The sequence below is a fragment of the Podarcis filfolensis genome, assembly GCF_964270895.1.
Source record: "Podarcis filfolensis genome assembly, chromosome: 3".
In the NCBI taxonomy this organism is placed as follows: Eukaryota; Metazoa; Chordata; class Lepidosauria; order Squamata; family Lacertidae; genus Podarcis; species Podarcis filfolensis.
Window position 1 is genome coordinate 95,286,501 of NC_139606.1, and position 15,264 is coordinate 95,301,764.

Sequence of the window (15,264 nt, forward strand, 5' to 3'; positions counted from 1 at the left end):
CCAGTTGTTCTCTTTATGCAGGCATATCAATGTTCCTTAAAGAACCCTAAAGAGTTCATTAATGTTAACACTGAATTATTGATAAAACTCTTGTTGATTGCTGTGAACCAGGTGGCCAGGCCACCTGACTAAGCAGGAGCGTTTATTGTTGAGTATTTTTTTTTAGTTTCAGTCAATTATTGTGATCATTTCATACAAACATGATTTTTGTACCATATCCTCCTCAGAAATGCTCTCTTGTTCCTGAGTCTGCAGATTTTTAAAGTGTGTCTGTTTCTGTGTATAATAGATCTTCAGGCAGCTCTCATCATGATTTGTTGGCTGTGGTGCAGGCAAAAACAAACTACAATTCCCAGGATTCAATAGGGCACTGATCACAGAGACATCACCATCAGTGCTCATGTGCCAACAGTCTCAGAAAGCACACAAACTTTTTTTTAAAAAAAAATACTCACTGAGATAGCTCCCAAATCCAGAGCTATCAGCATTGAGGCCAAGGAAGTTCTTCAATCGTTAACTGTGACAATTGCCTCACTTTCATAGAAAATTAGATTGGTTAGGCACAAGAATTTTTAATAATCTGGAGCAGAATACAAGTGTGCACACTGAGTAAACATCATCCTTAACTTTGGCATTTAGCTTTATCCTGAGCTGTTGCTTAAATATTTGGCACTGAGAAATCTGAAACCAGAACCTCTGCTGGGCTTTTCGTTCACATGTATGTGATTAGTAAAACTGAACTGAAGACCAAGCAGGATACTTTAGATCATTTGCCAGGCTGTTTCATATCTTGCTTCCCACTCACAGCTTCAGTACAAATTCTAGAGAGAACTTGTACAGCATTAATAGTCTTTAATCCTTCAGAAATAAAGGTACTGAGTTCAGCTAAGGCATATATTTGTTAAAGACCTGATGTGTAGGCTCATTTCTGTTTCACTGCAAAGTGGAAGCAAACAATGACAGTTGAGAAGTTGGTTAGGATAAGCTTCCCCACATCAGTATATAGACATAGAGTGCTTTCCATTTTACTTTAAGCTGCTTACCAAAAGAGGTGAAATGGCAGGAAGGTTAGTACCATGTGGGCATAGTGGCAGGGTACTGTGCCAACCTCCCCACTGCCCTTTTTCACCCTCTGGGGTTCTCTTACATTACTGTTTCATGTTGGCAAACGGTTCCATGTGTTTTTCTTTCCATTAAACATTTCTCCCATGCTTCCTAATCTGCAAAAGACCCATGAGACTAGTTATTTCATCTTGTCTTCCCCTGAGCTTTAATTGAATTGCAGGAAGCTAGTGCAGCTGGCTAACACAGGGATATTGGTGTCTCTCTGCTTTCAAGGGAGGTTCTTCCTGTTACCTTTATTTTTGAAAGGAAGTCATTTTTTAAAAAATCACTAATATATATATATATATATATATATATATATATATATATATATAATTTTTAATTTTTAAAAGTTCCCCGAGTTATATTCTGTGCACATTGGCTCTGAAGTCAGTGACTGAAGTGGATGGCAAAACACAGGGCCAATTTATATCATAATTGTGAAACCTTTCCTGAACTGAACAATTTCAGGCTGCAGGTGGAATGTTTTATGTTTATATGATCACCTCTGGGGAATTTTTTTTAAAATCTACTAGTATGTCAAGGAGAAGGGCTCACACATATAACATGTGGAATAACACTTCCATTGTTTCAAGACTTTTATTAAATAAATGTGATACCAAGAGGCTGACTCTTTCCAACCTGCTACTGATTTACTCTGTGACCTGGGCAGTTCATTTAACCTTTCTATAATTTTCTGTATCTTTATTCAAGAAGGATAATAATACTTTATATCCCAGGAGTGGCGAGGACTAATTAGTTAGTGTATTACAATGTTCTGTGTAAGTGATAAATATAATTAGTATTAAATTAAGAAGATAGTGTGCATGGATCCTCAATATGGTGGAAAGAGGGACTGTCTGAAACAATGGTGCTTAACCTAGGAACTGCATGAAAAGGAAATTTGTCCAGAATAGTGGATGGAGAATTTGTCCAGAATAGTGGATGGAGAAAGGATTTCTCACTTTATATATTATTGTCTGCAAATATTTTGTCTATAAATTATATTTTGTGGCATTTCCCTCCGATGCTTTAACATTGCTTATGGTTTTGTACTTTGTGAGAATATTGGGACAAGTAACTCCCCTCCCACGTTGGCCTCCCTATGGAAATTATAACTGAATCACAAACTACAAATCAAAACTTGGCATCAGTGCCTGCATTGGCATCAAAAAATCAATAGGACCTATGGTTGGAAGTTAACTTATTATGAAACTGATTAGTTTGTTTCAAACCAGGATCCCTGGTTCAAGCACAACACTGAGATTTTAAAAAAAATGAAACTTAATTGGTCAGAAGTCCTCCTCCCAGTCACAATGGAGGAGGAGGGAAGATTGTGTAAGTTCACTGCTCCCCTTAGGCTTATTCAGACTTATCTAGGTAAAGGTAAAGGACCCTTGGGTGGTTAGGTCCAGTTAAAGGTGACTATGGAGTGTGGTGCTCATCTCGCTTTCAGGCTGAGGGAGCCAGCGTTTGTCCACAGACAGCTTTCTGGGTCATGTGGCCAGCATTACTAAACCGCTTCTGGCACAACAGAACACCATGACAGAAACCAATGTGCAGGGAAATGCTGTTTACCTTCCTGCCACAGTAGTACCTATTTATCTACTTGCACTTTGACGTGCTTTTGAACTGCTAGGTTGGCAGGAGCTGGGACAAAGCAACAGGAGCTCACCCTGTTGTAGGGTTTTGAACCTCCGACCTTCTGATTGGCAAGCCCAAGAGGCTCAGTGGTTTAGACCACAGCGCCTACATAGCACTAAACCACAGTTTAGTGTAGCATGTGAGCCACACCAATAGGCCACTATTACTAATTTATTCCTTACATAGAGTTGGCAGCTACATTTGTATTTTATATTGAACCTGGCCTCACAGATTTCAGCATTTTATCCTATTGGCCAGCATTTCTCTTCTGATTCCTTTTATGCAGAAGCCCATCATATATGAAGTTGTGCAAATTTCAGCTAGCAATGTCAGGATCGTGTTGAATATAACTTCCATTCTTAGTGGAGTAGTACACTTTGACACTAAGGGTATTTTGTTGACAATATCTGTATTTATTATATGACTTTTAATAAAATGGTTTCTTTTCACTACTTCACTCTTCCAAAAGCAAATTTATATTTTTAAATGGTTTGTGACTGACCATGTTAAAGGCAACCAGTTCATTACTGCTCACAAAAGGATTTATTTTGTTATCATAAATCAGTTTTATTCCACATTTTTATTATTCTCCTGGGTCAGTTTCTCCAATTGGAATCAATACAAGTGTAAGTGACACAATCAATCTAGATATTTGATTGTGGATTTGGACCCCCCCCCCCCGTGCTGCTTAACTAGTCTCTGTACCATAGCATCTCTGGAGAACTGAGAACTCTTATTGACAAGCATGAATTATGAACACCAATTCATAATCTTTTATTGTATGGGAGGATATACAACACAACTTGTATAACATTTATATTACAAAGCAGATTTTGTTGTTTTTAGGTTTAACATTTATATTACAAAGCAGATTTTGTTGTTTTTAGGTTTCTTGGGGGATTAAATTTATTAAAAGTATGAATCTGTTTAATGCAAAGGGCCGTGGTTTGAACAGATACTTTGCATTCTAGGAAAGTTGTGTGGCATAGTTGCTTAAATTTTTAATACCTGGTTGTAATAAGAACATAAGGAAAACTTGCTGCATCAGGCCAGCGACCCATCTAATCCAGCATCCTGTTCGCACAGTGGCCACCCAGGTGCCTTGTGGGTAACCTTCAATCAGGAGGTGGTGAGCCCACCCAACAGCACTCTCTCCTCAAGCAACTGATATTCCATCAACTGCTTTTCAGAAGTCTCACTGCCCCTAACCATGGAGGCAGAGCTTAGCTGTTGTGACTAATAGTCACTTATAGCCTTATCCTCAGTGACTGTGTCCAATCATCCTTTAAAACCACCCATTTGGGTGGCCATCATTGTCTCCTGTGGGAACAAATTCCAAAGTTTAATTGTGCACAGTGTGAAGAAGTACTTTTTATCTGTCCTGGCTTTCAAGTTCATTGGCGGTCTGAAAAAATTGTACTGCTATGAGAGACGGAGAAAAACTTTTCTCTATCCACTTTCTCCCAGTTAAGTGTAATTCTATAAACTTTTGCGTAACACCACTAATGACTGGCTGTGTTGCTTAGGTTGTTTGAGGTGAGCTCCCCAAAGTAAAAGTTCAACTCAGTAAGATTTACAGTAGGAGGACCAACATCATAGCATAAACTGGATTAGGTCATAATTAATACACTTTCAGTTTTGTTACATGAAGAATTCAGCATAATTTGGAGTTGTCAGCATCCTTCCTGAAGAAGTTCGAAAGTCTTTTGTAGATCTGAATTCCTCAGGCATACATCCATAGCAGAAACCTCTGAATTCACATTGAATACAAGATAGGCTGCAATCTTCACCACCACCACCCAAAGTTGATGTTGGGAAGGGTGGTTTAGCATGCAGTAGTGTTGTCTCCCCACCAGCATCCATTAGCAGAGAGGAGTACCACTTTTGGGGGAAATGTGCTCTGCCTGAATTGGTGGGCAGCCAGCACCACCAGATCTCCCACCGTTGTAGCCACTGGAAAGCTACTAAACAGGCCATTTTATTGCAGGAATGCAGATACTTTGGATCTGTGGGATTCAAGGCTCTGCAGATCTTTCAAGCACTGGAGCTAGTACAGCAAAAACCCAGCCATAACCCCCCTCCCCCCATTTCCACCTTGATTAGCAGGAGCTGATCTGCCACAGTTAGTGTAGGTCTATTAGAGATACCTGTACCACTGTCCCCCACCCTCTGCTCACATAAGCATCACACCATGTTCTGGTCTAATGCCAGATCTCATGGAGGATGGAGGCAGGGCTTCTTGTGTGCTTCTTGTGTTGCTGAACCAGTGACATGTGGGGGGGGGCATCTGGTTCCTCAGGCGAAGGTGCCCATGAGGTTCTGGGCTCTGGCCCTATAGGGCTTCGTAGCCTAGGAGGTTTTACTGGGTACACCTGTCCAGCAGCCTCGGGCACAGTGGTCTCCTGTTCTTCAGTCAGCTCAGAGTCCTCAATTTGACCTGGCTCCTTAGTTAGTGTCTCAGCAGCCTCTGGCTCTGTGTATAGATTGCTGCTGAAGCACATTATATTACACTCACTGTGATCATATTGAAAAAGAAAACTCTTCAACTGAATTTATGCACTGTTCTTTGAGTAAAACTATATACAGAAGACCTGTGGGACGCGGGTGGCGCTGTGGGTAAAACCTCAGTGCCTAGGACTTGCCGATCGTATGGTCGGCGGTTCGAATCCCCGCGGCGGGGTGAGCTCCCGTCCTTCGGTCCCAGCTCCTGCCCACCTAGCAGTTCGAAAGCACCCCTAAGTGCAAGTAGATAAATAGGTACCGCTTTATAGCGGGAAGGTAAACGGCGTTTCCGTGTGCTGCGCTGGTGCCGGCTCGCCAGAGCAGCTTCGTCACGCTGGCCACGTGACCCGGAAGTGTCTCCGGACAACGCTGGCCCCCGGCCTCTTAAGTGAGATGGGCGCACAACCCTAGAGTCGGACACGACTGGCCCGTATGGGCAGGGGTACGTTTACGTTTTTTTTATATACAGAAGACAATAGAAAGGATAGGATATCTTTAAAAGTGAGGGGCACAGGACACTCCATATATTGTGTTTGTTTAATCTGGACATTTACTGAAACCATGTAGTTTCTGGAAATGGTTTAAGGTCTCATCGGCTTCAAAGAAAAACAGTGGTGAAAATGATCTATTGCTGTCATGTGTTCTGATTGCTCAATTAAGATATGCCCTGTGTGGATCCTTATTTTGTTTACCTTATGACATTGAGAAGCAATTAAATTCTTCCAGCCTGGAGAGGTGTTTGGTTAAACAACTTGTTAAAGAATTGGGACTTGGGGGATTTCTTGTTACAATATAAACAAAGGAACTTACAGGGTGTAGACCTTGGGAAGAGTACTCAGAGTTGAATTCACAAAGTAATGGACAGGAATATGTTTTAAGAGGCATAACTGACTTCTTTTGCATTAAGGCTACACCAATTTTTAAACACCTTGCTATGTACCTTCACTTTTATAGCATAATTAGAGGGCTTGAAATTCTGATCCAACTGCAAGAACAGCCAACTCATCCATCAACTCAAAATCAGTTTTCATAATTATTTGAAAGCACCATTCACAAAGAAAAGTGCAAAGGCTGAACAAAAATGACATTAGACTTTTAAATGTTTTTGATGGTGCAGAGGCCCACTTTCCCCAAACTTGTAATTGACTGAAAATCCAATTTGCAACATCCATGCAAATTAGGCTACTTGTTGATAAACAAGTAAAAAGGAAAAGTACTGCCAAACAAACATGAGTTTTGTTTTACCTGATAGACAGAAAGAAAGATAGAAAGATAGCTAGACAGAGAACTTTAGTGCACAATTTTTTCCCTTTGTTTTCTTTTAGTGTCCCTTACAAAACTTCTCCTGCAACTCCTTCAGATTTATTGAGAACCACTGCAATAGAAGTTGATCAGTAAGACAATTTTAGCTCTTCCTCCAAATTAATCGTAAAGTGATCTATCTCAGCTAATTTTCCCATGTGTAAAGTGGAAACAATATTGGGCTGTCTTACAGGAATATTAGGAAGATGAATGTGATGAAAAATGCAAGATCTAAGGTTTTGTTTGATCTGTTACTGAAAAGTTCAGCTCATTGTGATGCCATTGTGATGAATTGGAGGAAGCAATTATGGGTTAAGATGAAGCAGTTCCAGTTCAACAATCGTACACGGAATTGAACTTTGTTGTTGTTGTTTAGTCGTTTAGTCGTGTCCGACTCTTCGTGACCCCATGGATAAGAGCGCACGAGGCACTCCTGTCTTCCACTGCCTCCCACAGTTTGTTCAAACTCATGTTGTTAGCTTCGAGAACACTGTCCAACCATCTTGTCCTCTGTCGTCCCCTTCTCCTTGTGCCCTCCATCTTTCCCAACATCAGAGTCTTTTCCAGGGAGTCTTCTCTTCTCATGAGGTGGCCAAAGTATTGGAGCCTCAGCTTCAGGAACTGTCCTTCCAGTGAGCACTCAGGGCTGATTTCCTTCAGAATGGATAGGTTTGATCTTCTTGCAGTCCATGGGACTCTTAAGAGTCTCCTCCAGCACCATAATTCAAAACCATCAATTCTTCAGTGATCAGCCTTCTTTATGGTCCAGCTCTCACTTCCATACATCACTACTGGGAAAACCATAGCTTTAACTATACGGACCTTGGTCGGCAAGGTGATGTCTCTGCTTTTTAAGATGCTGTCTAGGTTTGTCTGTCATTGCTGAATTGAACCTACTCATGAGCAAGCGTGTACACCCTCGAACCCATTGCAAGTATCTCTACAATCTTATCCAGTTACTAATTAACTCTAGGAATAGGGTATCCTCCAGCATGCATCTTTAACCTGCAGTTGGATTGTCTGAATTTGCATTTCCTGACTAGCGTATTTACCTTTTCCCATGACTGTACTTTAATTGCTTACATGCTATGTAGGTAGCACGAGGCCATGAAATGCACAGCAAGGCCTGCTTCGTTGAAGGCACCTAGTCTCAAATTCCTAACCAGGGAGATCTACCTAGTCACCTTCCGGTGTGCTTTCTGCATCTACCACTTCTCAGTTATTTCCAGATGTGTTATTTTTCTATTATGCTACCTTTCTTGTTGCTTTGAATTAGTGTTTTAAAATAGGCTTTAATGTTTTTAAGGTTGATGTGTTCTTTGTACATGACCATGAGCAATTTTGTTACTTGGCAAGGGGACTCTGAACTGTTAAAATGATTGGATTAGCAACACAAAATGACTGCTGTAAATTCAGTGAATCAGAGTGGATATTGCCATTCAGTACTATTGCTTCTTCACGTATACATTCATTCAGCGAGGTGAAGTATGGGATAAAGAGAACTCCTCTTTCTGAATGCAAAAAAGAACGAATTTAGTTTATTCTATTTCCTTTTCTATTACAGTCTTTGCCATGAATGGCTTGATGTTGTGCCATTTTCTATTCCTGTTACAATCTTTGTAACATGAATAAGAAATTGGAATGCTAATGCCTACCAGATAATATTCCATGTCTGCTTGGTGCTATACTGCACTACTGTGACCTTTGCAATATTATGTATTCTGATTGGCTGTCCATTTCACCTCTTTCCCACAAGTTAATAAGGCTGTAAAAAGGAGAGAACTTGAAATGGCCAGCCAGTCAAATTACAGAATATTGAAAAGGTCAAAACAGTACAGCTCACAGGGAAAAAAAAATTACGGGAATATATGAGGCATTAAAATTCTTGTGACAATGATTATAAGAAGAATGGGAAAGGATGCCCATTTATGTTATTTCAGTCTAGTGAACCCCATAGGATGATGGACCCAGGACAGCAGTAATTCATGCACCAGCAATCCACTAGAGTTTTATGCACCTATTTACATGAATATTAAAGAAAAAAACATGCTTTAGAACCTCTTTCGAACAATTCCCTTACATTTGCATGCTCATTCATCAATAGGAGCATTGGGTGAAGCTTATAGTATGTGCCCATAATAGCACACTTTATTACCTCAGTTTTCACCCAGATAGATTGTCAGATAGATATTTTTAATCTATGCATATCATTTTATATAGAAACTAGCAGGATAAAATGGCAGTAGTAAGAGGCACCTCTCTACAAGACGTGAGATTCCCTTCTCTACTGAAGGTGGGCAGGTTTCCCAAAGAAATTGTGAAATTAGCTTGAAATCGATCTATTTATTTAATTTGTATACTGCCCTTCATCCGAAGATCACAGAGAAGTTCACATAAAAATACAAAAGGAGAACACAAAATGTGCAAAACCCCAAAATCAAAACCAAAGCAGTAATCCACCTCTCACAAGCACAAATGCCATCGAATGTCAAGCAGCCAAAGACCTGGTTATAGAGAAATGTTTTTGCATGGCACCTAAAGATATGTAATGAAGTTTCCAGGCAAGCCTCCCTAGGGATAGCATTCCAGAAACAGGAAGCCGCCACAGAAAAGTGCCGTTCTCATGTTCGCACCCTCCAGACCTCTTGTGGAGGGTACACACAAAGATGGGCCTCAGAGTTTGATTGCAGGGTCCATATCAGTTCATATGAGTAGAGGTGGGTATTTTAGTTATGGCGGTCCCGAGCCATATGAAGCTTTATAGGCCAAAACCAGCACTTTGAATTGGGCCCAGAAACTAATTCACAGCCAGTGCAGTCAGTCTAGGAATGGCATTATATGCTTAATCTGTTTTGCCCTGGTGAGCAGCCTGGCTGCTGAGTTCTGTAACAGCTGAAGTTTCCAAACTATATTCAGAGGCAGTAATCCAACCTAGAGGTTACCAAAGCACAGACAACAGAATTTAGGTTATCCCCATCCAGATAGGGGAGCAGTTGGACCACCAGCCCAAGCTGATGGAAGGCTCTCCACATCACTTAGGCCACCTGAGCCTCAAGCAGCAGTAAAAGATCCAGAAGAACCCCCAAGCTACATGTTCCTTCAGAGGAAGTGCGACCCCCATCAAGAGGAAGCAACCTTCCATCCACCCATCCATCCGGTCTAGGGAACCACCCCTTAAAAGTGCTTCAGACTTATCTGGATTCAACTTCAGTTTGTTGGCTCTCATCCAGTCCATTACCAATGCAAAGCAACAGTTCAGCGTGTAACACTGCCTCCTTCAAGCAGGCAGGAACCACCCCCTCTCACAAGGAAGCATTAATCACCTCCCTGGCCAAGCCAGCTGTCCCCTCCCTGCTAGTTTTTATCACCCAAGAGCAGCAAGGGTCCAGAGTGCAAGTGGTCACCCTGACCAATCCAAGCATCTTATCCACACCCTCAATTCTTACTAACTGAAACTCATCCAACACAACAGGACTAGACAGTGCTCTGGACGCCCCTTGATCTTTATCTGCTGTAATAGTGGAGTAAAGATCCCAGTGGATGAAAACAAGCCACAGTGAGCTCCCATTGGTTCTACCACCTCCTTCAGCCCAGACTGTAAGTGATCTCTCACTACCCAGAGATGCTCTGCCAGTTGACACAATAAGGATGCAATGGAGGTTCAATGTATTGTATACCATCTTTGCTGCCTTCACTGCCACTAGGTATGTACAATGATGAGCCATCAGTGGTGTTCAATTGCATTCTACTCACATTTGAGCAGTCTCATATCCTGTTTCCTTGTCCTAAGCTCTGGAGTATCCCAAAGAGCCAAGCGGGCTCCACAAAGCTGGAGAGGGCACTTGGGGTGATTCTGTCAATGGCCTGAGCCATTTGGATATTCAAGAGATTGGCCAGGGCTTTGGCAGGATCACCAGGCATACCAGCTGGAAAATCCCCCAGAGCCATCTGGAAGCCCACCAGATCCATCAGCCTCAAGGCGGAGACCATCCTGAAAGGTACCCTGCCTCTGCGGAGGGGAAAAGGTGCTGAAAGCATAAACCTCAACAGGAAGTGATCTGGTCATGACAAGGTTTTGGTGTCAATATCATCCACTTTCAGATCACCCTCTTCCTGCCCAGTTGAGAAAACAAGGTCCAGAGTGTGACCTGCCAGTGAATAAGATGTTAAAGTCCCCCAGAACCAGCAGTGTGGGAGTCCTCAGCATTCGTCAGCTCCGGCAGGGAGATTGCTGGGCAGCAAATTGGGTTGTAAACCTCCTGAGTTTCCCAGGGGTAGGGGATTTGGATAATTACTCCAAGCCAATCAAGAGCTTGGGGAAATGCTGCCACCATCATGAATTTATGAATCATAAATAAGAACAAAATAAATTTCAGCTTGTTTTGTAAGAAGTTTTTGCAAATCTTTATAGCCATTCCGTCATCATTGGCATTATTTTTTATCTCTAAAAAGCAGTCGTTTCTGTGTTATCTCTGTGTATGGAAAATATTTTTAATCTCATTTATTACATTTAACCTCTATTGATCCTTTTTCACCCAAGTTCCATCCACCGATTGCTACTCGGTACAAGTTCGTTATTTTTGCTTCTAACAAGGCACATAAAATTGTGCTTGACTCATAGTTAGAAACAGCAGAGTGGTGTGGGCTGTTTTCTAAATGAGCTTTTCCATATCTGTGGTTTGTACATTTCCCACCTTTGCTCACGCAGCGGGGGATATGATAGCCTGCAGACTTTTCTGGACTATAATACATCTCCTTTGTGAACCTCCTTGTATTGAACAAGCCCCTAAATACACTTGAGTCAAAGGGTCATTTATTTTTCACCCTCCTCTTCTCAGCAGGCATTGTGAGTCTATGAGATAAAAGTATTATTACTATTTTTTTTATATATAAAAAAAGGTTGCATGATCTACAGGTTGTAGGCAGTATAAGGAACAGAAAGCTGCCTTCATCTTCCCACTTCATTGCTCTCCATGGCATTTCCTTGTCAGTTTATTAGTGCTACTTACACAAACTGATCTTAGTGAACACAATGGGGGGCTGGCCCAGGCTGCCAAAGAGAGCAGTCAATCCAAAAGATCAGATCCCATGGGTCTCTGCTTCAAAGGAAAACCTCACTTAGGTTGCATGGAACTTTTGCTCTGTGTGAATTTCTTGGAGTGCTACAATGATGATATAATTAACAAAAGATGGTGGAAGATCAAGGAGGGTTACCTTTGGGTCCTGGCATTTCTTTCCAACTGTATTTTTCACATAGGGACCCTAAAAGGTTGTCCATAATTTTAACCCCCCCCCTTATTATTGTACTGGTCTGTTGCCCTAAACCCTCAGCCTGAGATTCTGTTTGATGACACACAAACATTTAGAATGAGGCTACAAATACCCACCCACCTCCTCTTTTAATATGTACACACAGGGGCACTTTCTGCAATAAAAATGGAGCACAAAGGATAATATCATATACCTCCCCCGCCCCACTCTATTCGTTGTGCTTGTAGAGGAGCACGTTTGAAGAAGCCATGAGAAGGTAAAGTAAATAAGTCTTAATTAATGGGTCATTTTTTCAATGCCTTGAAATGAAAGGATTTCGAAGTCCACTTTTCATTTACTTTAAGGGGAAAAAAGCCTTATTGTAATCTCAGTGATGTAATATTTAATAGCTAGATACAGTGGTACCTTGGGTTACATACGCTTCAGGTTACATACGCTTCAGGTTACAGACTCCGCTAACCCAGAAATAGTGCTTCAGGTTAAGAACTTTGCTTCAGGATGAGAACAGAAATCGTGCTCCGGCGGCGCGGCGGCAGCAGGAGGCCTCATTAGCTAAAGTGGTGCTTCAGGTTAAGAACAGTTTCAGGTTAAGTATGGACCTCCGGAACAAATTAAGTACTTAACCCGAGGTACCATTGTATTGGTCATATTTGGAATTCCAAAATGGGCCTGAGTTGTTTGGCTTCACTCAGTACTGTTTCCCTTTAGTGACTTTTTTAAGCTGCCCGCGTCGAGTGTCCCGGGGGGAGGCACAGCGATGTCACCCCCCTCAGGGATGACATGCAGGGCGGACCACCCCTGCTGGACCCCCTACCTCCGCCACTGTGTAGAAGAGAAGCCTTTTCTGTATTTCCGCTATGCATTTGTGCTGGATTGGCTTTTGACATACCACTGTATCCATAAAAAGAACTTTGCTGGATCAGACCAAAGTCCAGCTTCCTGTTCCACCCATGGCTAACCAGATATCTCTTGGGAAGTCCACAAGCAGGACATGAGGTCAGTTGCCTTCTCTAGCTGTTCTTGTCCAACAACCACTTCCTGTAAATTTGGAGGCAGCATATATCAATCATGACTAGTAGCCATTGACAAGCTTATTCTTCCATGAAATTATCTGGTTCCCCTTTAAAAGTCATCCGGGTTAACTGTTTTTTGAGGCAGTGGCTGCTGTTAGGGAGAGATGGTTGTATGAATTAGTCCCAAAACCAGGATTGCCTGCTTACTGGACAACTTTCTGCTGGCTCTCCATGAGGAAAGGCTGGTTCTAGAAGCTTCCTTTGCGGGAATATCCTTGCTGAATGGAGTTGACAGTAAGGGGTTGATGAAAACATCCTGGTTGAGGATCCTGTCAGGAAAGGGAAAGCCTGCAACAAATAGGATAAATAGTTGCCTCAGTGCAAACCATACAGGAGGAAGAACAATTGCCTTGAAACTTCCCAGTATCCCAGGCTATTGCTAATATAGGCATGAGGCACGTTCTTGTTGTCAAACCGCTGTGTTTAGAATTGCGAGTCAGGTGCGAAGAAGGACACATATGAAAAATGGAAAGAGGAATGCACTACCCACTTATACTCGCAAATAGGATCCAAGCTGAGGCAAACTAGTCAGGAATGCCATCAAATGATATGAAATGCTTATCAGTGTCGCACTTTCTTTCAGGCTGAACCAATGTGGCTGCATTTTCCAGCCCACTGAAAGTCAAGTTTATGCAGTGAAAAGTGGCAAAGCTGCACACTGTGTGTCACTGCCAGCATGAGTAATTTGAGGACCTGCATTCTTAAAGAAAAGGGTGTGTGTGTGAGAGAGAGAGAGAAAGAATAAGATTTTCCTAATATTTTAGTTGCCAGTACCGCAAATTGTTTGGATAAGAACCTTTGTTCTGTACATAATTCATGTTAGGAGATCTGTCACTGGCTCCTCAGTTGGAATTTGAAGCAGTGAGCAATTTGAACTCCTGCTTTGCCTAACTGATTATAAATGTGCAAGTTCATTTTTGGGGGGAGCTGAATAAAATGGTTATGTAATTACATACTTCTCATAATTATTGAGTAATTATATACTTCTCATAATTACCAAGTAATCATTCTGCTATAACTAGAACTTAATGTTACAACTAATTATATAATTACTGTGTATTACTGTTGTTATCTAGGCATCAGAACAAAGTGTTGCTTTGCTGATAGCTTTTTATCGTAAGCATTTAAAAACAAAAATACTAATATTTGTTGTGTAGCTGAAAGTGGATCTTACATACTGAACATACAGTGGAAAATAACACTTCTTGTAAGTGGGAAAAAGGATTGTGTGAATGATTCATTGCATTTGTAATCTGTAAATGGGATAAAATGTAGCTCCTTTTAAAAAAATTGTATAATTAAATGCAAGGGAATATAATACATGAAAATTGTTACTGGCATCCATCTGTCTTGGGAGACAGTGGAAGAGTGCACCTCAAGTGAAGTCAAACTGTTAGAGTGTTATAGCTCCTGATGTGGTTGTAGAGACCAATATGGAAGAGAAGTGTTCAGTTGCAGCTGGGGCAGATGAAGGCAACCAGTTGTGCTGATGCAGATGTACTATGGCGTTGTTTCTTTGTGCTGCTCCCAGCAGTCATTCCTCCTCTGGTCACTGCTGTGGATACACAACCTGAATGATTGTCTCTAGGCACTGCAGTAATCTTCAAGGGATGGCAGGGTTAATGTTCATGGCCTTCATGTCATGTTTGCAGACACCTTTGCAATGCAGAGTTGATATGCCAATGGGTCTGGTGTTTGAAGCCAGCTCCATGTAGAGTATGTCCTTAGGGATCCTGCCATCTTCCATTCTGTGGACATTACCAAGTCAGCATAGACAGGAGTCTACAAACATGCTGGGAACATGTGGGCTTTGGAAAGCACATCTTTGTTTGAGACTCTGTCCTGCCATGTGATGCCCAAAAACTGATGCAGTGCATGTGGAAGGTGTTGAGGAGTTCCTCATGGGTCTGTGTGTGTAAGTTTCCCAAGGCTCACTGCCATAAAGCAGTGCACGAGAGCCAGTGTGGTGTAGTGGTTAAGAGCAGTAGATTCGTAATCTGGTGAACCGGGTTTGCGTCTCCGCTCCTCCACATGCAGCTGCTGGGTGACCTTGGGCTAGTCACACTTCTCTGAAGTCTCTCAGCCCCACTCACCTCACAGAGTGTTTGTTGTGGGGAAGGAAGGGAAAGAAGAATGTTAGCCGCTTTGAGATTCCTTTGGGTAGTGATAAAGCGGGATATCAAATCCAAACTCTTCTTCTTCTTCAAGCCTGGTAGACCTTCATCTTGGTATGGGTCATTAGCATAACATTCTCCCATACGCTTTTGGAGAGGTGAGCCATTGCCGTCACTGCCTTGCCTAATACGCTTGTCGAGCTAAGCATCGATGGAGATGTTGCTGGTTATGGTGGAGCCCAGGTAGACAAAAT

The 15,264-nt window shown here is 41.9% G+C and overlaps 1 protein-coding gene across 7 annotated transcripts in view; it reads left to right on the plus strand.

Moving 5' to 3' along the window:
• USH2A (usherin) overlaps window positions 1-15,264 on the plus strand; it is a 432,455-nt gene that overhangs the window by 231,155 nt on the left and 186,036 nt on the right. The gene's annotated exons all lie outside the window — the stretch shown is intronic.